General features: G+C 36.1%; 1 protein-coding gene across 1 annotated transcript in view; it reads right to left on the bottom strand.

Annotated features, from left to right (window-relative positions):
- Positions 1 to 20,161, bottom strand: part of LOC124389585 (leucine-rich repeat and fibronectin type-III domain-containing protein 2) — a 148,194-nt gene that overhangs the window by 41,638 nt on the left and 86,395 nt on the right. Inside the window, exon 3 of the mRNA XM_046854949.1 lies at positions 7,873 to 7,955. The gene's annotated coding sequence lies outside the window, so the exon portion shown is untranslated. The remainder of the gene's footprint in view (positions 1 to 7,872; positions 7,956 to 20,161) is intronic.

Here is a 20,161-nt window from a genome sequence, read left to right as displayed (position 1 = left end):
TTAACAACAGTTTGAAACTGAATAAAAGAGACAATAACTGCAGGACTGCCTCCTCCACCATCTTTTTTCTTTCTGAATAGAAAAAAAAACTAAATTTTCAAATATATCCACTCTGGAAAATGGGAAGTCTCATCATAAAAAAAAAAAAAGATTAACTTAAAAGTAGGCTTGTGTTTGTTGGACTAGGTTAAAACTTTCTCTAAAAAGCTGAGTTCCACACTAGTTTTGGGTAAATAGTATTACATTTCTGTTGAGGTAACGTGTATATGGGGAAAAAAATAACTATAACTGAGTGTACTGACACACAACTGGGAGAGAATAGCAAAGCTAGTGGGATGTTTTTTCATTAGAAAGAAAATTTCAGCTTCTGCCTCTCACCTTTCTTCACCCCCATGTGAATATTTCCTGTTTTGGTGAAAAATCAGTGGAAACATATTAAGCTTCATTCTCCGAGATGCAGCAATGGCTGGCGCATTTCTGGAGTATTAGTTTCATGCTGATGGTTTTGTCATGCTGATTCCCAGGGATAAAAATGGTACGCCGCATTCACTTGATCACTGCTGCGTTTCTTGGAGATTTTTATTTTATTATATATTTGCATTGAAAAAAAGGACGAAAAAAAACCACAAGAAGTCTCCTACATTACAATGGGTCCTACACCAATCCTTTCTTTAACACGGGCTCATTTCTCTGTCTTACAGTATTCATTATTGTGCCAAATATTTATCATTCAAAAGAACCCCAATCCTATACAAACCATTTTACGGCTTCTCTTCGTTCTTCTAAATCAAGAATCCTTTTACAGTGTAAACAAGAACCTGTGATGGGCCCTAAAAATAATTTCAAATAGATAAAAAAAAAAAAAAATCCAAAGAGAAAATTGTGGCTCTACAGACAATAAAAGGCTTTTCGATTTTCATTCATATATCAAAATGGAATGAATGCTAATTGACTATGAACTTGATCTCATTACTGTCTCAATAGCGATGAAGCGTTTATTACTGTGGCAGAGAAACTGTAACGGATCGCTGAACAAAGAACAACATAATGCTTAATTAAGCTCTGAAATTAAAGGTTATATAAAACACATTTTTAAGAGATATCTGGATACACAGACATGGAAAACAATTATTGATACCCAAAGAAAAAAAAATATTACATTGGTTATTGATAGATTAAAATTGGATTATAGTGGAGTTTTAGAACTAATGGTTTTCTTCAAAATTTCAAAAATGCATATTTACATTTTCCTGAGAACAGATGAGGCAAGACTGGAGCTTAGTGGCAATGCACATCAGCTGTAGGTTCAGAGATGTAAAAATTAAGCTTTCAAAGAAAGAAACACGATACCCACTGTGAAACATGGTGGAGACCTGATTAAATTGTGGGGCTGCTTTGCTGCATCTAGCGCAGGCAGCCTTGAATCTCTGCAGGGCACAGTGAAATACTACCATGACTACAAAGCCATTCTGGAACGAAATGTACTGTCCATTGTCAGAAAGCTCTGTCTCAGTGAAAGATTATTAGTCCTCTATTAAAATAATGACCCATACTGCATATCTAAAAGCACCCAAGAATGTCTAAGAAGAAAATATTGGACTATTCTGAGGTTGCCTTCTTTGATCCCTGATCTGATTCCTATTTAGATTTATGAAAAGAGAAACATACAGTATGTAATATACCCCCTTCAAACCTAAGACAGGAGCAGTTTGCTTAAAACTAGGTGCAGAAGTTTTATTGAGAACTACAAAAATCAATTGTTTGCTCGGTTTGCCCCAAGACCTGTCGTGCTGCAGGCATTCTATCCTCCTCCCTTTCAGGCCCCTGACAAGGAGAAGCTTAACAAGCAGACCCTCAAAAGGTGAATTTTCGATGCTTTCTCATCCTCTTATAAGTCCTCTGGTCTCCCCGCACCTTTCAGGGTCAGAGCTTACTCCTGGTCCTCTGGAGCATCTCTCCAAGACATTTGCAACACTGCTGGCTGGTCCACCCCGCTGACCTTTGTCAGGTTCTACAGCCTTGACCATAGGGCCACTCCTGGCTCCTCCGTTCTTCAACCTAGCTGTGCCCATCCACACTAGGCAGGGACGTGTCAGTCTGGCGGTATTGTTCTCTTGTTCCCAAAGCGTTGTTGACACAGCTCAAGTTCCTGAAAGTGATATATGTAACGAAGGTTCCCTGAGGGAACGAGATGTTGTGTCTCAAGGCCACATTCCCTGCATCCCTGCAGAGCTTCGTTACATTTCAGAAGCTAGGGTCGTATCCATCGCATGTGCTTTTATACAGATTACACACGTGATTCAAAGAGTGGACATCCCAATGATGTTGTTGACGCAGCGTCTCATTCCTTCAGGGAACCAGGGTTACATACGTAACCTAGGAACGTTTTTTTTTTTTTTATATATATTGAATAAACAATTAAGGACACCAATTACTTTTTTCCATTTAAAGCTATTTCAGGAAAATTGCGTGTTTTTTTTTTTCTCAAACTAATTTGTCCATATCTGTAGGCTTTACATTAATTGAAACAAACATGATTGGATTTTGGTGGATTTTGGAGAAATAGCAAAGAACAAACTGGACCAAGATTGTGACCTCCTGAGGGAGTTGGATCAACAGGATGTACAGTACAGACAAACATGTCTATTAAAAAAATAAAATAAAATAAATAATGTATATATAATTGAAAAGAATACTGGGGAACATTGTTAGAGTATATTGTTCTCTCTCGTCTTGCTGAGAATATACCCAAAAAGGATAAAAACTAAATTTAAAGACAATTAATTTTTTATCCTGGGTCCTGTGCCACTACAGAGCCACCCTGCTCAATAATTTCAGCGGATTTTTGCTGTTTTGGTCTGGGATATATAACTAGTCCATGACAGTTGGTGCCAGTGGTGTTTGGAGCAGCAAACAATAAAGGCTAATTGGAACCAAAGTGCCATGAGAGCAGTGTTTTATAACATTAGGCAAGTTGTTGGAAATACATTTCAGAGTTTATCGACACTTTCAAATGCTGAGATGGAATGCTATTCTTGACAATAACACCATAAAAGATTGTGAACTACACTATATAGGCAAATGTATTGGGATAACAGACTTTTCCAGGCATATGTTACTTCCCCAAACTGCTACCTCAAAGTTGAACAATTGAACATGATTTCTTTGGATGCAGTAGAATTAAATTGTCTCTTCTCGTCACTATCAAACTCAAACATGATCCAGCATGACAATGTATTTGTGCACAAGGTGAGCTTCATCAAGATATGATTTACATGGCTTAGGGTGGTAAAATCTTAAGTGGTATGCTATAGAGCTCTGACCTTCACCCTACTGACTGCACCCCAGGCCTTTTTGCACTACATCAATATTCGACTTTACTAACACGCCTGTGGCTAAATGAGCACAAATCTCCACAAGCACTCTCCAAAATCTAGTGGAACATCTTCCCAGAAGAGTAGAGGCTAGTATAACAGCGAATAGGGACTAAATGTGAAATAGGATGATTAAAAGTCACATACAAACCCTATATTCATGTGTCCATAAACGTTTGGCCATACAATATATCTATCTACTCAATTCTAGGCCATGGCATAAAAAATATAAAGCAATGGTGGATAGATGAAGAATTAATGTATAGGGCCAAATCAATAGACAGCCCTAAACTTCCTTTATCACACAGGTCATCACAGCAAAGGTTATGGCTGGCTTAATGAACAGTTCACTAAAGCAGATTTTTGTGCCACAACCTGGCTCTGGCAAGTCTAAAGTCACTGCTCTTGCTCTAGACAGATGCTTTTAATAACATAATGACCAGTGAGAGGACAAGAAACAGAGTAAAATGCAACCCAGCCACATGTTACACCCCTTGATCGAGTCCTACACTCTGTTGCCTAGGTAATGTTTTATGTCATTAAAGGGTTTTCAAGATTTTATATTTGTAATAGCGTGAATTAAAAGAAGTGCTAAAAGAAATATTATTGCTGAGAATGGTTTCATCCATGGTACACAAGGTAGGAAAAAAGTAAACAAATTGACATTTTGACTTGTAAAACCCACATTGTTATTTTTTTTTATTTATTTTTTTTCTACCTTATTCTCAAGGATTGTATGATTAAAGCATTATGAATTAGTGGTCAGTGGAAAGTGAAAGAGTAAGATTAACGTTTTAAGTAAAAAAATAAATGTGCTCAAACAGCAAGCAGACAAAAGTTCAAAACACGAGAAAGAATCAGAAAATAAACTGTACGAAAACAAAACCAAAGGAACTCCCAGAACGAGCAAGGAGCGGATTAAATAGAGATAGTAAATTGGGAGTAGCCTTGTTGTGAGAATTGCAATACCCAGGCTGGATTGGGATCAGGCTGAGGAGCAGTGGATCCTAGATTCTAAGTAGACCCAGATGTGATATAAAATCTGTAATGTCATATTGATCACCAAATACAAAATATCTGTAAGTAATTGATGGTAGTTGAGTGGGTATTTAAATATATGAGCATTGTGTGAATACATTCACATTTTCTATGATGGTTATCCTACACAGGGTCTCATGGAATGTCAGGGAATTGGGGACTTTGGATGAGGTTCCAAACCATTCAGGGTATAATTGCATATGGACAATTTGAAAATGCCCGTCTACCTATAACACATCTTTGGACTGCTGGAGGAAAACAGATTAAATACCCAGTGGAAACCCCTAAAGCATAAGAAGTACAATAAATGCAGGGTAATGTATGCAGGGTGGAGGTGTGGTTAAAACCCTGAACCCATAAGGTGTGAGGCAAACAAGCTTGTATGAGTATATCAAAGCCAATGAACTTCTATAATGGACAGGATTTAAACAGCACTTTCTGTCGTACCTCAGTCATATGAACACTACAGATTTAGCATGAAGCCATAATTTACTACCTAAATATACAGGCGACTGTTCACACTGATCTCACCACTAACCATACTACTGGCTTATAAAATGCAGCCGCAAACATTTTCCATCCCTTCCCTACCTGTTCCTATTTGCTTCTGTTTTTTTTCCCTCAATCAGGTTTCTTACCCCTTTTTGTGTCTGGCTGTGTCAAATTGTACAACCCCCTCCCTCTGGACCTCTCCAAAATCAAACTACAGCAACCCCAGTTTCCCTGAGAAGAAGATTGGACTGCACTGAAAACGCTTTGGATGTACTGTATAATCTGGTACAGTTGTGACCTTATTACATTGATAGTGTTGCTGTCAATCTTAGCATGATGTTCTCAGTTTTTTCATTAACAAAGGTCAAATGAGAACATGGCAGTGCAGACCAGAACTGAATGAAAGATCCATTTCCATCCTTAAATACTGCCTGCCTATTTATTCATTAATTCCGTCATTCATTCATTCAATCATTCATTCATTCATTCGTTCATTCATAAATTTCATTCATTCAGCTGAATTGTAAGCAATATATATTTAGTATTTTACAATCTTCCCGATTGTTTTGGCTTGTGGGTTATTTTTATATGCTCTAATAATATCTTGGTACATGGAAAAGATATTTTTATTTATCACTTGGATACGTTTTACACTCAAATAATATAACAAATATTTAAATACACTACTAAAACATCATTAATCTTATACGTCACAAACTGCATTTGCTTGCCTGCTTGCAGTAACACACTGTGAATCACAGCTAAGTGCTTTCCGTTAATTGTTTGCATTGATGTCATATTGCATGAGCGTCAGTAAAGAGAAATAAAAATAAGCAGTGACGGCAGACAGAGTGACTCATTCAACACTGTCTGCATTGTTCTTGCTGGCAGCAGCTTCAGCTGCCCCTGCGCCTGCCGACTCCTCCTGCACATATTCTCACACGTCTCACTCATTGCCACAATTCTTTCATCTTTTGTGATGTGGTGTGAAATAGCTATGTGCCGTGATACTGTATGCAGAACTCAATCTTTCAGAGTATATGAAAAATAAATTAGATTTCCCCTTCACAAACATCTCTGTGTGCTTCCAGGTCGTACCACTGAGTTATTGGGGGAGAATAGAGGTACTGTGCCAAAGTCTACATACAAATAATAAAAAAAGAAAGATGCCAAAAGAATCACAAGAAACATATATAATATATATATAGTGTGGTGTTGTGATATGTCCTATTCTCATACTGTTGCAGCATTTGTGCTGAGAGAACATGCTTTAAAAACAGTTTAGCAAAGAGAAATCAATATACATATTAAATATTAGTCACAAATTATTGCTCAATTTCCAAATGATAAAAGTAAAGTGTGTTTAGAGAAAATTATATTTAAATAATTACTAATTTTACTGATGCAAATATGTTAAAAATGTATGCATTGTGATACAAATGCCAACTTGTACTTGATGCACACTTCTTAACTTATTGCCGAAGCACCAATATATACATATATTAGGGGTATAACGGTACAGGTATTCGTATCGAAATTCTTCGCTACACGGCTTCCGGTTTGGAACACACGTGTATGGAATGCAATCCTTTTTAACTGCGGAACAAAGTTAAAATCTGAGTTGCCTTAGGGGGGAATTTAGTGGTGCACCGCAAGTTTGTTATAGGATTTATAGTGATAAGAATTCTTTAGCGTTTTATGTCCAGCTTTAAATTTTTCAAATTTTTTTTTAAGTTTCACATATCAGGAAATAACAGTTAAGTAGAACATACATTTTGGAAACTCAATATTAAATGTAACACACACACACACACACACACAAACACACACACACACACACACACACACACACACACACACTATAGTACCCAAATGGGGTCTAACAAATGTAGACTTTTCAATTAAATATTTCCAATTATTTATCTTTAAATTATATCATATATAATTAAAAGATATATTTTATATTTATCTAATCAATTTAATTTGTGGCAATTTAATTGATTAGTTGATTTAAATTATATAATAAAAAGTAATTTGATTTATTCTATTTTATTTTTCATAAAATATTTAATATATTATTTAACCAAGCAGGCATTTTATTTAAAAACCCAGCCATTAGGGTTGCACAAGCCAGTGCAATCGTTTAAAAATGTTAACTGTAGATGTTTACAAATGTTAATAATAATAATACACTGCATTAATTAAAAAACAACAAGCAATTTTATGTCTTGCATTTCCTCCCCATAACCGTACCAGAACTGAACCGAACTCTGGTTCAAACACCGAGGGACGTACCGAACCGTAAATTTTGTGTACCACTACACCCCTAATACATTCTATCCCTTGCTGTGACCATTACTTCTGGTTCATCACATTTACACACACACTCAACTGTGTGACTGATCTGTACAACCCGGACTCACACACACTCGTACTCACTTCACACATCCATGTCTCAGCACCACCCATATTGTATTACTTCATTATTACAAACTGTTTACATGCTGTTTTCATGCTGTTTTTGCACATCCTTTTCTGCCGCTGCTATTGCTGTTTTGCACAAACCCTTTTTGTTTAGATTTTGTTTAATTACAAGTACACTCCTGTACTCAGTTCTCTCTTACACACTGCACTGTATGTAATATACAGTGGGTTTACTGGCAGCGCAATTTTGTGTTTTGTGTATTTGTCCTACACTGTCTTGTGTTGTCTTTGCATTGTCTGTCTTGCACCAGGTTACACACGATGCACTTTATGTGGTGAGGACACTTACTAGTCCTTAGCTTTGTGCTTTCTGTTACGTAGCTCTATGTTGTTTAATGTAGCACCAGGGTTCTGGAGGAACATTGTCTCATTTTGCTGTCAGCTATATATGGTTGAAATGCCAAATAAAGCTTATTGTCTTGACTTGAACATGTATTCAACACAACTACAGTAATAACTTCAATAACTTCAATATTACTTGTACCTAGATATTGTAGGATTCTTCCACAAGGTCCGTTTCAGCTTCTTAAATCCAAAGCTGTTTGATTTTTCGCCTTAAAGTCTCACCTGCAATTGAAAAGAAACAGAAATGTATAGGTTAGTACAAACCTTCTTATGTAAAGGTCAAAATAATGATACAGAAATGATAAAGCAGATCCAAAGAAGAGGAAAGATCATAAAGCCCATGATGCAGTTCTACATTTGAATACCAAACTCATTAAACCAAGCAGCCTAAAGATAATATATGAGGTGTGTCCTTTAGAAATCCTGCTTAACACTCCTTTTTTAAGCATTAATTAAACAATCCTTGCTTTATTAGAAGCTTTAAAGGCTATCACAGCTTCAGCTTATTAAACACCAGGCTGCTCACAAGCACTGCATTGTGGGACTCTTCGAAGATTCTATCACTCGCAGTTATCATCAATCCTCGTCTGTCACTAACATGGATTCAACACAACTCCAGTCCTCATCCAGTAGCACTGTTATTACTTTTCTTTCCACACACTCTCCTTATAGACCAATAGGCCAAATTTAATCATCGTCCTGACCACCCTCCTCACCTCCTCTTACCTGAAAGTGTGACACATACTTACAGAACTAATTATCGACGCTGAATAATAAATACTGAGTGTTTCTTTATGTTGAATTAAAGTGCAGTTTTTAAGTTAAGTGAACAGGTAACACAAAATGCCCTCTATAAACACACTCCTATGTAAATATACTGTATATATATATATATATATATATATTTATATTAAAACCTTATATTAGCAATGAATAAGGGTCCCTGGTGGTCCAGTGGTTGGGATGCAACGCTCTCAACGCTGCAGCCCGGGTTCGTTTCCCGGTCAGGGATCTAACCCCAGCCACTCTTAGTTTCGGTCCCAAGCCCGGATAAATGGGGAGGGTTGCATTAGGAAGGGCATCCAGCGTAAAAACGTGCCAAATCAAACATGCGGATGGTCCGCTGTGGCGACCCCTAATGGAAGAAGCCAAAACACTGTGCAATGTTCTGTTAAAGGAAATTATTCAATGGTGGAGGTGTGTGTTGGCATTACATCTGCACAATTGATTATTATCGTATAACAGGCAGTATCAGAAGGTTTTTTTTACCCCTCAGCCGTTTGCCTAATATAAAGTTCAACTTTTTCTTCTTTAGTAGCAACAGTAGTAGTAGTATTCATTTGTTATTTAATTTATTGATTGATTTTATCTTGTTAATTTAGAAATGGATGGCACATGTCTTATACGCTGTATCATTTTACAAGCTCATATCACTCCTGCATATATCATAAGCGCTTATCACTCCTCACACTGCACCATGCTCCCTCAGACCTTCTAGCACTGCTCAACTGGTCCCACCATCATTCAGGGTAAGAGGTATGTATACATCAAGACTCTTCTGTTCTGGCACCGAGGTGGAATAAACTTCCCCTAGAAGTCATGCTAAATCGCTGCCTACCTTTCCTGAAACATTTGAGCTAGCACTTATTTTTACATTTGCATTTGCAGCATCGCCCTTATCCAGAGCGACGTACAAAAGTGCTTTGAGTCTCTAGCATTGAATAAATCTACATTGGTACGCAAGATTACATACTTAATATAAATATAACTCTTAAATTCTACAAAGCAAACCTGGAAAGTGCTAATTTAAGTATTTCAGGAAGCGGTAGGAAAATTTTCCCTGTTTGTTAACCAGTGATGATGTATTTATAAATAAAGACTTCAGATCACTTTTGTATGTCGCTCTGGATAAGGGTGTCTGCTAAATGCCTTAAATTTAAATGTAAATATAACATACATGTAATTAGAGTTACATATACTATTAAAATACAGAATGAAATCGCACTTTACAATAGGGTATAAGTGTGTAACCATATTGAGGATTTGATTTATAGAACATTTTGTTCTATATTGCACCTCTTTATTCATTCCCTCTCCTGTATTGGGTTTATTAGTTTGTACAAAATATCTGAATCATCACGGTGCAAGAACATGTTTTTTTGTCTTCTATTAAATCCAATGGAGCAGACAAACAAAAAAAGCTGAGCTCAGTCATGTGAAAATATAGAAAGTTGCAGACACAGACATAAAAATGTCTAGAGTCTGGTGCAAGTGTGTGTGTGTGTGTGTGTGTGTGTGTGTGTGTGTGTGTGTGTGTGTGTGTGTGTGTGTCTGTGTGGGTTGATCACAAAAAACAACAACAACAAAAACACTAATCCTAACTGAATGAGAAAGAAAATCACTCCTGGATTTTATTATACTGATAACAAATGAATAATTCAAACACAGCCTCAATATTCTGAACTTTCACAGGTTCCAGCTTTGCCTACAGTCAGAACACTGAAAACAGAACAAACAGCACAGCTAGAGAATAACAAGTCTATGATAGCACAAAGTAAAAAAGTAAACTATAAATCCCATGTTATTAGATGTACGCCAAGATGACTCGTTCCACTTTTAGAATATTTCCTATGTTTAATATTCTTTCATACTTTCTGATTATTTAAACATATTTTTTATTCTGAGAATTAAAAAAATGTTCATTGGGGTCCAGATGTCTGAAACCACACTGACATATTGGAATATTGATCACAAAAAAAACAAAAAAAACCACAACTAATCCTGACTGAATGAGAAAAGAAAATCACTCCTGGATTTTATTATACTGATAATAAATGAATAATTTAAAAAACAGCCTCAATATGCGGAACTTTCACAGGTCCCAGCTTTGCCTACAGTCAGAATGCTGAAAACAGAACAAACAGCAAAGCTGAACATGTATAATCTGGATCAGAGGTGGCAAAAGTACACACATCCATTACTTAAGTAGAAGTACAGATACTCATGTTTTAAAATACTCGGGTAAAAGTTGATGTACTGATTATACATTTTTACTTAAGTGAAAGTAAAGAAGTCTTGGCTCCGACATGTACTTAAGTAAAAAGTAGTTATTACTTCTACCTGTTTTAGCTGTTAACTGGACCTCACATCATATTAATAATAGATAGATAGATAGATAGATAGATAGATAGATAGATAGATAGATAGATAGATAGATAGATAGATAGATAGATAGATAGATAGATAGATAGATAGATAGAACTTTATTGTTATTGCACAATACAGGTTCACAGCAACGAAATGCAGTTTGGCATCTACCAGAACTGCAAAAAGAGACAATCGTGCAAATAGTGCAGAAGCCTTTGCTATGTTTTCACACGGACAGTTAATGAGGTGATACTGGAGAAACTGTACCTCTTCAAGTCAAGAAGCTTATATATATATATATATATATATATATATATATATATATATATATATATATATATATATATATATATATAGACATTTTACAGATTTGAATGATGTATTGGTTTTATATGTACGATCAATAAAGACAGTAATTTCGTACGGTGGCCGAGAAGTGCAAAACACATGAACAAATCCGAAAACAAATTAACAAATTCAAAAACACAACGACAAGTCAGACAAACCGGAAAAGGTAGGTATAGTTTGTGAATGGAAACTTACAGATCATTGGACAAGACACCTGTCAGTCAAGATATACAGGTGAGTGACAGGTGTCTCGTCCAATGATCTGTAAGTTTCTATTCACAAACTATACCTACCTTTTCCGGTTTGTTTGACTTGTCGTTGTGTTTTTTGGACTTGTTAATGTGTTTCGTGCAACGATTCAGACAAACCGGAAAAGGTAGGTAGTTTGTGAATGGAAACTTAAAGATCATTGGACGAGACACCTGTCATTCACCTGTATATCTTGACTGACAGGTGTGTTGTCCAATGATCTGTAATTTTACGTTCACAAACTATAATGTGCATGAAACACATTTGTTAATGTGTTTCATGCAACGATTCAGACAAACCGGAAAAGGTAGGTATAGTTTGTGAATAGAAACTTACCGATGATTGGACGAGACACCTGTCATCCAAAATATACAGGAAGTAAAAAATCTTATAACTTTGTTTCTTGTACAATTTCGTGTAAAATTGTCGGTTTACTTTAAACTTTTTTATATTATTTGGATTAGTGCACCTTTAAATACAAAAAATAACAGAAATAAACATTGGCAAGCAAGGAGACACTGGAATTAATTCAACGACACTTTGAGGAAGGAAATTCACATGCAGTGATGTTGGAGATGCTGCAGTATATCATGACATAAAGATCTAAGAAATTTTACGATTTGGCACGTTTTACACTGGATGACCTTCCTAACGCAACCCTACCCATTTATCCAGGGTTGGGACCGGCACTGTTTGTGCAACCCTAATAGCTGGGTTTGGTGTCCTGACTGGGAATCGAACCCGGGCCGTAGTGGTGGGAGTACCAAATTCTAACCACTAGACCACCAAGGAATTCAAAATGTGATAAACAATAACAGAGACGACTTTCTTGTTAATAATATACTTCTGATGGGAAAATTTTATATTCAAAATCAAAATACTTGAAACCAACGGGTTTTTTTTTGCATTTTATAATGAGTTTATTTCTTTCACAAAAGCCCTAAAAGTGATTAGAAAGAAAAATGCAATGAATCTTTTGTCCTTCATAGAAAAATATGATTTATAGAATAAACCATAGCCCTGTTTATTTTTATCATTTTTTTACTTAAATTTTATTATTATTATTATTATTATAAATTGCATTTATGTATGTGTATATATTTGTATTTTCATGCACCTGTTCTGTGTATTGTAATGTAAATTGTACATGTTATTGCCATGTTGTTTGTATATGGTTAATTGCTTAATAAAACATAAATAAATAAATAAATAAATAAATAAATAAATAAATAAATAAATAAAAGGGGGATGTTGTACTTCCTGTATATTTTGGATGACAGGTGTCTTGTCCAATGATTGATAAGTTCCCAATCACAAACTATACCTACCTTTTCCGGTTTGTCTGACTTGTCGTTGTGTTTTTTGGATTTGTTAATGTGTTTCGTGCAACGATTCAGACAAACCGGAAAGGTAGGTATAGTTTGTGAACGTAAACTTACAGATCATTGGACAAGACACCTGTCAGTCAAGATATACAGGTGAGTGACAGGTGTCTTGTCCAATGATCTGTAAGTTTCCATTCACAAACTACCTACCTTTTTCGGTTTGTCTCACTTGTCGTTGTGTTTTTGAATTTGTTAATGTGTTTTTGAATTTGTTAATTTGTTTTTGAATTTGTTAATTTGTTTTCAGATTTGTTATTTTGTTTTTGAATTTGTTATTTTGTTTTTGGATTTGTTAGTGTTTTCTAATTTGTTAATTTGTTTTCGGATTTGTTAATTTGTTTTTGGATTTGTTTATTTGTTTTTGGATTTGTTGTTTTGTTTTTGGATTTGTTAATTTGTTTTCGGATTTGTTAATGTGTTTTGCACTTCTTGGCCACCGTAGTTTCGCCATTATGAGGGAAAAACCCACAAAACGCCACCTAGAGGGTTAATTGTGTAAAACATGGTGGATTTGGTGTTTGATTTGAGACTTTGTGCAAAAATAAAGCAAAAGTTTACTGATTGAAAATATTTTTCGGTGGAGTTTATTTATTTTATATCTAAGTAAAGAAGGGACGTCGTGAATAAGTGTATCTTTTGCTGGAGGTTTTAATTTCGCCTCTTTTATATTTAGTTATTTATTTATGTATTTAACAATTTAAAAAAAAAAAATGGTAAAAACAGAAATGCGCGCTGAATTGATGGCGCGTTAATAACATTTAGTGCCGTTTAAAATAATTTTAATTTTGACAGCCAAATATATATATATTAATACAAAACGAATTAAAAATGTTGTTACCGAATGAATGTTTCCAGACTGAAGATCCACATATAGAACACAAGCAGAGAAAAGATGATGATGATCAGGAATGTGTCTGTTCTCAGTCATGTTTACATCACTGACTCCCTCTGTCTCATCCACATTAACCCCAAACTTCTTACTGCCTTCTGCCTGCTCATTCTTATCTTCGTAAAGAGTGAGAGTCAGGACTTTATACAACAGTGGATTGAAAAAGACACGCATTAACAGGAAATCGGTTGTTCGGCCGAAATCGGCACGCAGTGAAAATAAAAAATTGATATTTCACCAAATCAATGGATTAAAACTAAAGTAACGAGCTGGTTTTGAAAATATAAGAAGCAAAAAGTACAGATATTTGTGTAAAAATTTCATGAGTAAAAGTAAAAAGTTGTCTGAAAAATAAATAGTGGAGTAAAGTACTGATACCAGAAAAATCTACTTAAGTACAGTAACAAAGTATTTGTACTCCGTTACTTCCCACCTCTGGTCTGGATTAACCTTTGTAATCTCAGATTCTGCTGCTGAAGTCTATCCACCTGATGGTATTAATGTGTTCAGGGTTTGAAGCAGGTTAAAAGATCTTCCAAACCATGACTTAAAGAGACCTTCCACTCCACTTTCCCCTCATTCGCGGTGCAGCCGGCAGTTGAACTGGAATTTCGCACACATCAGCTCGCTTATTGACCTGGGCACAGCACAGCGTTTTAATAGGCAGATGTTTGCAGTGTCTCAGGTGCCACAGCTCGTTACTCTGCGACTCCTTCTTACGAATTGATGGCAGAGTCAACAGGTACACCAAAGCACAGGATCTCGAACTTCCATTTTCTTGATCCTGGTCTCATCGTTTGGTTTTGTCAATTTCAATGTATTTTTTTTTTTAACATTGCTACAATACTGAAATGCTTTTCAGCTCACCAAGGTTTGTAAAAAAGTGACTGTTGAGATGCTATTTCCTTCCTATCAGCTCAGTAAAAAAAAAATAGAAAAGTTTCTGCCATTTTCTTTTGGCCTCTCTCATCAAAAAGGTATTACTGCCCATAGAAATGTGGATTTTTTTTGGCTTTTTGTCATCATGTTGTTTAAAATCTGCACATATCACTTATACTGTATAGCTACATTATAAAGAATATATCCAGAGCCAGCAAGCCAGGTCCACTCTGACCCGACCTTCCTCATATATTTTTACAACCATTTATTTTCAGAATGCAATCTATGATCTATGTTGAGTGTAATTCACTTGTCACAGCTGCCGAAACAAATTCAACCCCACTCCAAAGCAATGTATATATAATAGGAGGGCAGGGAAGGAAAAAAAAAGTTGCCGGTGGTGATGAGGATGAATAATAAGCCTGAGCTCAGTAATATCCTGTAGCTATTTATCTCTTTTCATCTCTCTGTCTCTCATGAAACACACTGTCCTTCTCTCATTTTCTTTCCATTTTGTATTTCATCTCTGCTCTTTTGCCACACACACACACACACACACACACACACACACACACACACACACACACATTACCATACCTTGCTCTCAAGACTGAGCCTAAAGTATGCACACTCTCAGCTGCTAAGTGGGGCACACGTCTAATAAACTGCAACAAAAGCTTCTCATTTCCTTGCAAAAATAGTCAATTCTAGGGCACAGCGCTCACATCACAGCTTACCAACAATAAAGTCCACAGAGGATTGTGATGATTATCCATTTATAGCGACCCGCACCATAGTGGGCTCATATTTGGGCTATCAGGATTAAAAGAAAAAAAAAAAAAGAAAGGCGGAAATATCAGCCATCTGTCATCCAGCAGTACCATTCTCATATTTAACCACTTAAGATCCTGTCATATTATTCAGCTATTAATAATGAAGCACATTATTCAATGATAATATGAATTATTCAGAAACTACAGTGAAAAAAAAAGTATGCAGCTCAGTATGCAGTATCCCAGTGTAAAGAAATGTAACCCTATATAAACTTACAAATCCCAGAACTTAATATTTAAGCAAATTTCTTCTTAAAAACTTTAAGAGAAGAATATCTACTCCCTCTTTTAATGCAGGCTAAAGAAACTACTAATCCTCCTCTACCTTTTTTCTTTTTTTCGTTTTCTTGTATGGTAATGTATATCGATGTAAAATCGAAACCACTGCACACAGGTGCTGTCGTTCATGCTTCTTATTATTTACATTTCATATTTGTTAAATGACTGGCAATACAAATTAAGGGTTAGAAAAAAAATCTACACAAAATACCATTCTTGGATCCTTGAACAAGTCCCTTAAAGCTTTGTTCTCCTGGAGTGCTGTATCATGGCTGACCCTGTCTTTGAATACAGCTAACATCACTGGAATATGCAAAGGAAGAATTTCACTTCGCTGTAATGAACATGCGACAAGTTAAAAGTCCTCATAAAAAAAAAAAAAAAAAATTTCACCTTTAATGCCATTTTAATGTATAATCAAAAGTAAGTAACTTTTGTTTTTACCATATAAGGAAAGTCATACAAACCATGTCCTCAAGTTCAACAGGCCACTCTGTTTAATTTCTCTCTTATCACTGAAGCCCTGGTTTGCACTTGCATGTCTGAATTAAATTTCGATTTCAATATCCCCTTCCCTTATTCCTGCTGTCAATATGAGATGTGTGGTTATAAATAGGTCTTGAAATGGAAATGACTTTTCCCGCTCCGAATCTGTTTAACGGCTCTGTTAATAGAATATGTTTGCAGAAGTGAAAATAGAGTCATAAAAAAAAAAACATAAGTGGAATATGCACGGTTGAATAAACAGATGAGTGGAAAGAAGAAAACAGAGCAGCATCTAATCAGGAACCTTGACCTTTTGAAGAGGCCCTGTGAAGATGAATGCATGCAGAAATGTTTTCAATGGCATTACGTGACATTTGTATTTAAGATAAACAAACAGTGGCAAAGAAGACTTGAGATAAGCGCTCGGTCTCAAACCTTGAGGGAACGAAGAAACAAATAGCATCAATTAATGCCACAGAAAACACTGGGCTAAATCCTGACAAATGCAATGCCATTCTTCACAAGTGGAACATTTGGATATATTATGAAGGAATGTAATAAAAACTGGGCATGTTTTTATAAATAAGAAGAAAGAAAACGAGAACACTGTGACTCTGTAGAGAAGACACGGTCCCTCTGTTACAATGAGCAAACAGGCTTTCACAATGTCAAAGCAGCAGTATTATTAGGGTCAGCTCTTCTGGGGGGATGCTGTGTGCTGATATTTAAATAGACGAAATAGAAACTGCATGGCTGTGCAACAAAACGCAAGCTCATTATTATTAGTGAGAGAACGTAAGCCTAGGTGTTTACTCTGTCAACATTTTTTTTTTTCTGAATTGAAAAACAATGTGTTATAAGCTAATTCTGTGAACTCAGCTGCCCTGTTTATCTGACCTCAATAGCCTAGAGTACCTTTACCAATCTTCTTCTGTCTCAGTATAAAGACACCTGAATATTCCAGCCATATGTGGTTCTTCTCCAAACTGTTACCACAAAGTTAGAGGCACAAAACTGTCTTTGGATGTGGTAGCATTACATTTTCACTTCACTTGAACTAGAAGACTTGAACCTGTTTCATCATTACAATGTCCCAGTGCACAAAGCCAGCTCCATGAAGAGATGGTTCACATGGGTGTGAGTGAAAGTTCTTGAGTGGCCTGCAATAGAGATCTGACCTCAACCCAATCAAACACCTTTTGGATGAATTAGAATGTTTACTGTACCTTAGGCCTCCTCACCTTACAGACTTTACTAGAAACCCTTGTGAATGTATGAGCGCAAATCTTCACAAACACATTTCAAATTTTAGTGTAACATCGTACCAGAAAAGTGGAGGTTATTAACAAATGGGGACTGATTATGGAATGGCCTGTTGGAGAAGCACATATAAACCTTATGGTGTCCACATACTTTTGCCATATAGCATATGTTTTGCCTTTCTTTAAAAATAATATTAGTCAAATGTGTAAATCCATTTAATATCTAAAACAATGAAACATTGTTTTTTTTCCATTATTCAGTAATCCCTGGTGGTCTAGTGGTTAGGATCCGGCGCTCTTACTGCTGCGGCCCTGGGTTTGATCCCCGGTCAGGGAACCAACCCCAGACACTCTTAGTGCCAGTCCCAAGCCTGGATAAATGGGGAGGGTTGCGTTAGGAAGGGCATCCAGTGTAAAAAAATTTGCCAAATCAAACATGCGGATGATCCGCTGTGGCAACCCCTAATGGGAGAAGCCGAAAGAAAGTTTATTCAGTAATCCATTATATGTACAGGAATTTAAGAAAAAAAATTGTTTATTGTTCTCTTGAATCCTGTTAAGAAAATATTCACTTCTTGAAATATTTGTAATATTCCACATATTTCATTCCCAGTTGTGTTCAACTTCAGATGAATTTCAGATGAAATTTTTTAAAGATCAGTGGAAGAAGAAACACCTTCCTTTTTTTCTTATTTTATTGAATGAGGTCAGTATTTGTTAATACAGTCAGGGAAACCTTTTTTAAGTCAATATTAAATTTTTTCCACCTCAATCATAAATTCTGTAATATCATTAGTTTCATTATCAAACTGACAGTTAAAACACAGAAAATCGCTGGTCCATTTCTTATTCTTTCTTTTGGTTTTTATTTTCCCTCAAGTGCATGGCATTCTGGCGGTTGTGAAAAGCATTAGTGGTGACACAATGATGTAATATTTTTTTCTTTTTCTTTTTAAAGGCTCTCCAAAAGCATCTTTAATCTAGGAGCATTTGACTGCTATGATATTGTCCTGGCAAATAAAGTGTTTTTTTTCTGTCTTTTTCCTGGTTAATTTACCATTTTCATTTGCCCTATGGATATATGTAATCACATTTTCCAGTAGGAAAGACACAAGTGCCCATAGATATGAGCTTATCATATTTCTCCATGTTGTTATTATGTGGTCCTTGCTCTTTGGCCTAAGGCCTGTCCATTTATCTCCTACACACAATTTTGTGTGCTAAGAACCATGTCGATCTCTTCCAATGAGACATGCCTCTAAAATAAACGTTTCTCTGTGTTAGAAAAGCTAACTAAAAAGACAATCCCTTTCTAAAGTGGTCAGGAATGATATCTGATCATAATAAAATTTGGAGTTGATTCAGTGGATCAAATCCAAATCTTCTCTGCTGTAGCACTGCTGCTAACTTGAAGAGTTACCAATGATCCAGTAATCAGTTGTTAAATCTTTGTTAGTTCTGAACCTTAATAATGTATATAATTATAACACATGAAGACTACAATGCATATGCCAAACTATATAGTTTCTGTCACTGTGGTACTCTATTATATTTATGGTTAATCCATAAAGCAAATGGCGAATAATCACTCAATGTATGTAACACACACCTAGCCGTGGACAATCCTGCTCATACCATGGTCACTTGCCAAGATTGAGAATTTAAAGCTTTTACCAACATTTAAATTGTAAAACTGACTAAATGGATTAAGTCATATTAAAAACGCTGTTAGTAATTACATATATAGAATTCTTTCCACTCTAAATCATACACAGAGATAGTTGTGTCATAAGATAACGTTTTTTTGAATGGATTTTAATGAATAGTTTTGAGACAGCCAGATTGTGAGTGCATGTGTGCCATGCCCGGGTTCGATTCCGGGTCAGGGAACCCACCCTAGCCATTAGGGTTGCACAAGCCAGTGCACTCTTAGTGCGGAGGGTTGCGTTAGGAAGGGCATCCAGCGTAAAAACGTGCCAAATCAAACATACGGCTCATGAATGTGGATGATCCGCTGTGGCGACCACTAATGGGAGAAGCCGAAAGAAAGTTCAGATTGTGAGTGCATGTGTGAAGCACTAAAGATTTGGTTATTTTGCAAGTTCTCCCACTTAGAAATCATGGAGGGGTCTGAAATTGTCATTGTAGGTTCATGTGCTGTGAGAGACATAATCTAAAAGAAATCCAGAAATCACAATATATGATTTTTTAACTATTTATTTGTATGTTACAGCTGCAAATAAGTATTTGAACACCTGTCTATCAGCTAGAATTCTGACCCTCAAAGACCTGTTAGTCTGCCTTTAAAATGTCCACCTCCACTACATTTATTATCCTAAATTAGATGCACCTGTTTGCGGTCATTAGCTGCATAAAGACACCTGTCCACCCCATACAATCAGTAAGAATCCAACTACTAACATGGCCAAGACCAAAGAGCTGTCCAAAGACACTAGAGACAAAATTGTACACCTCCACAAGGCTGGAAAGGGCTACGGGGAAATTGGCAAGCAGCTTGGTGGAAAAAGGTCCACTGTTGGAGCAATCATTAGAAAATGGAAGAAGCTAAACATGACTGTCAATCTCCCTCGGACTGGGGCTCCATGCAAGATCTCACCTCGTGGGGTCTCAATGATCCTAAGGAAGGTGAGCAATCAGCCCAGAACTACAC

Source organism: Silurus meridionalis, chromosome 8, assembly GCF_014805685.1.
Source record: "Silurus meridionalis isolate SWU-2019-XX chromosome 8, ASM1480568v1, whole genome shotgun sequence".
Classification (NCBI taxonomy): Eukaryota; Metazoa; Chordata; class Actinopteri; order Siluriformes; family Siluridae; genus Silurus; species Silurus meridionalis.
Note: the sequence above shows the minus strand (reverse complement) of the source record. Positions and strands in the feature narration are given on the sequence as shown.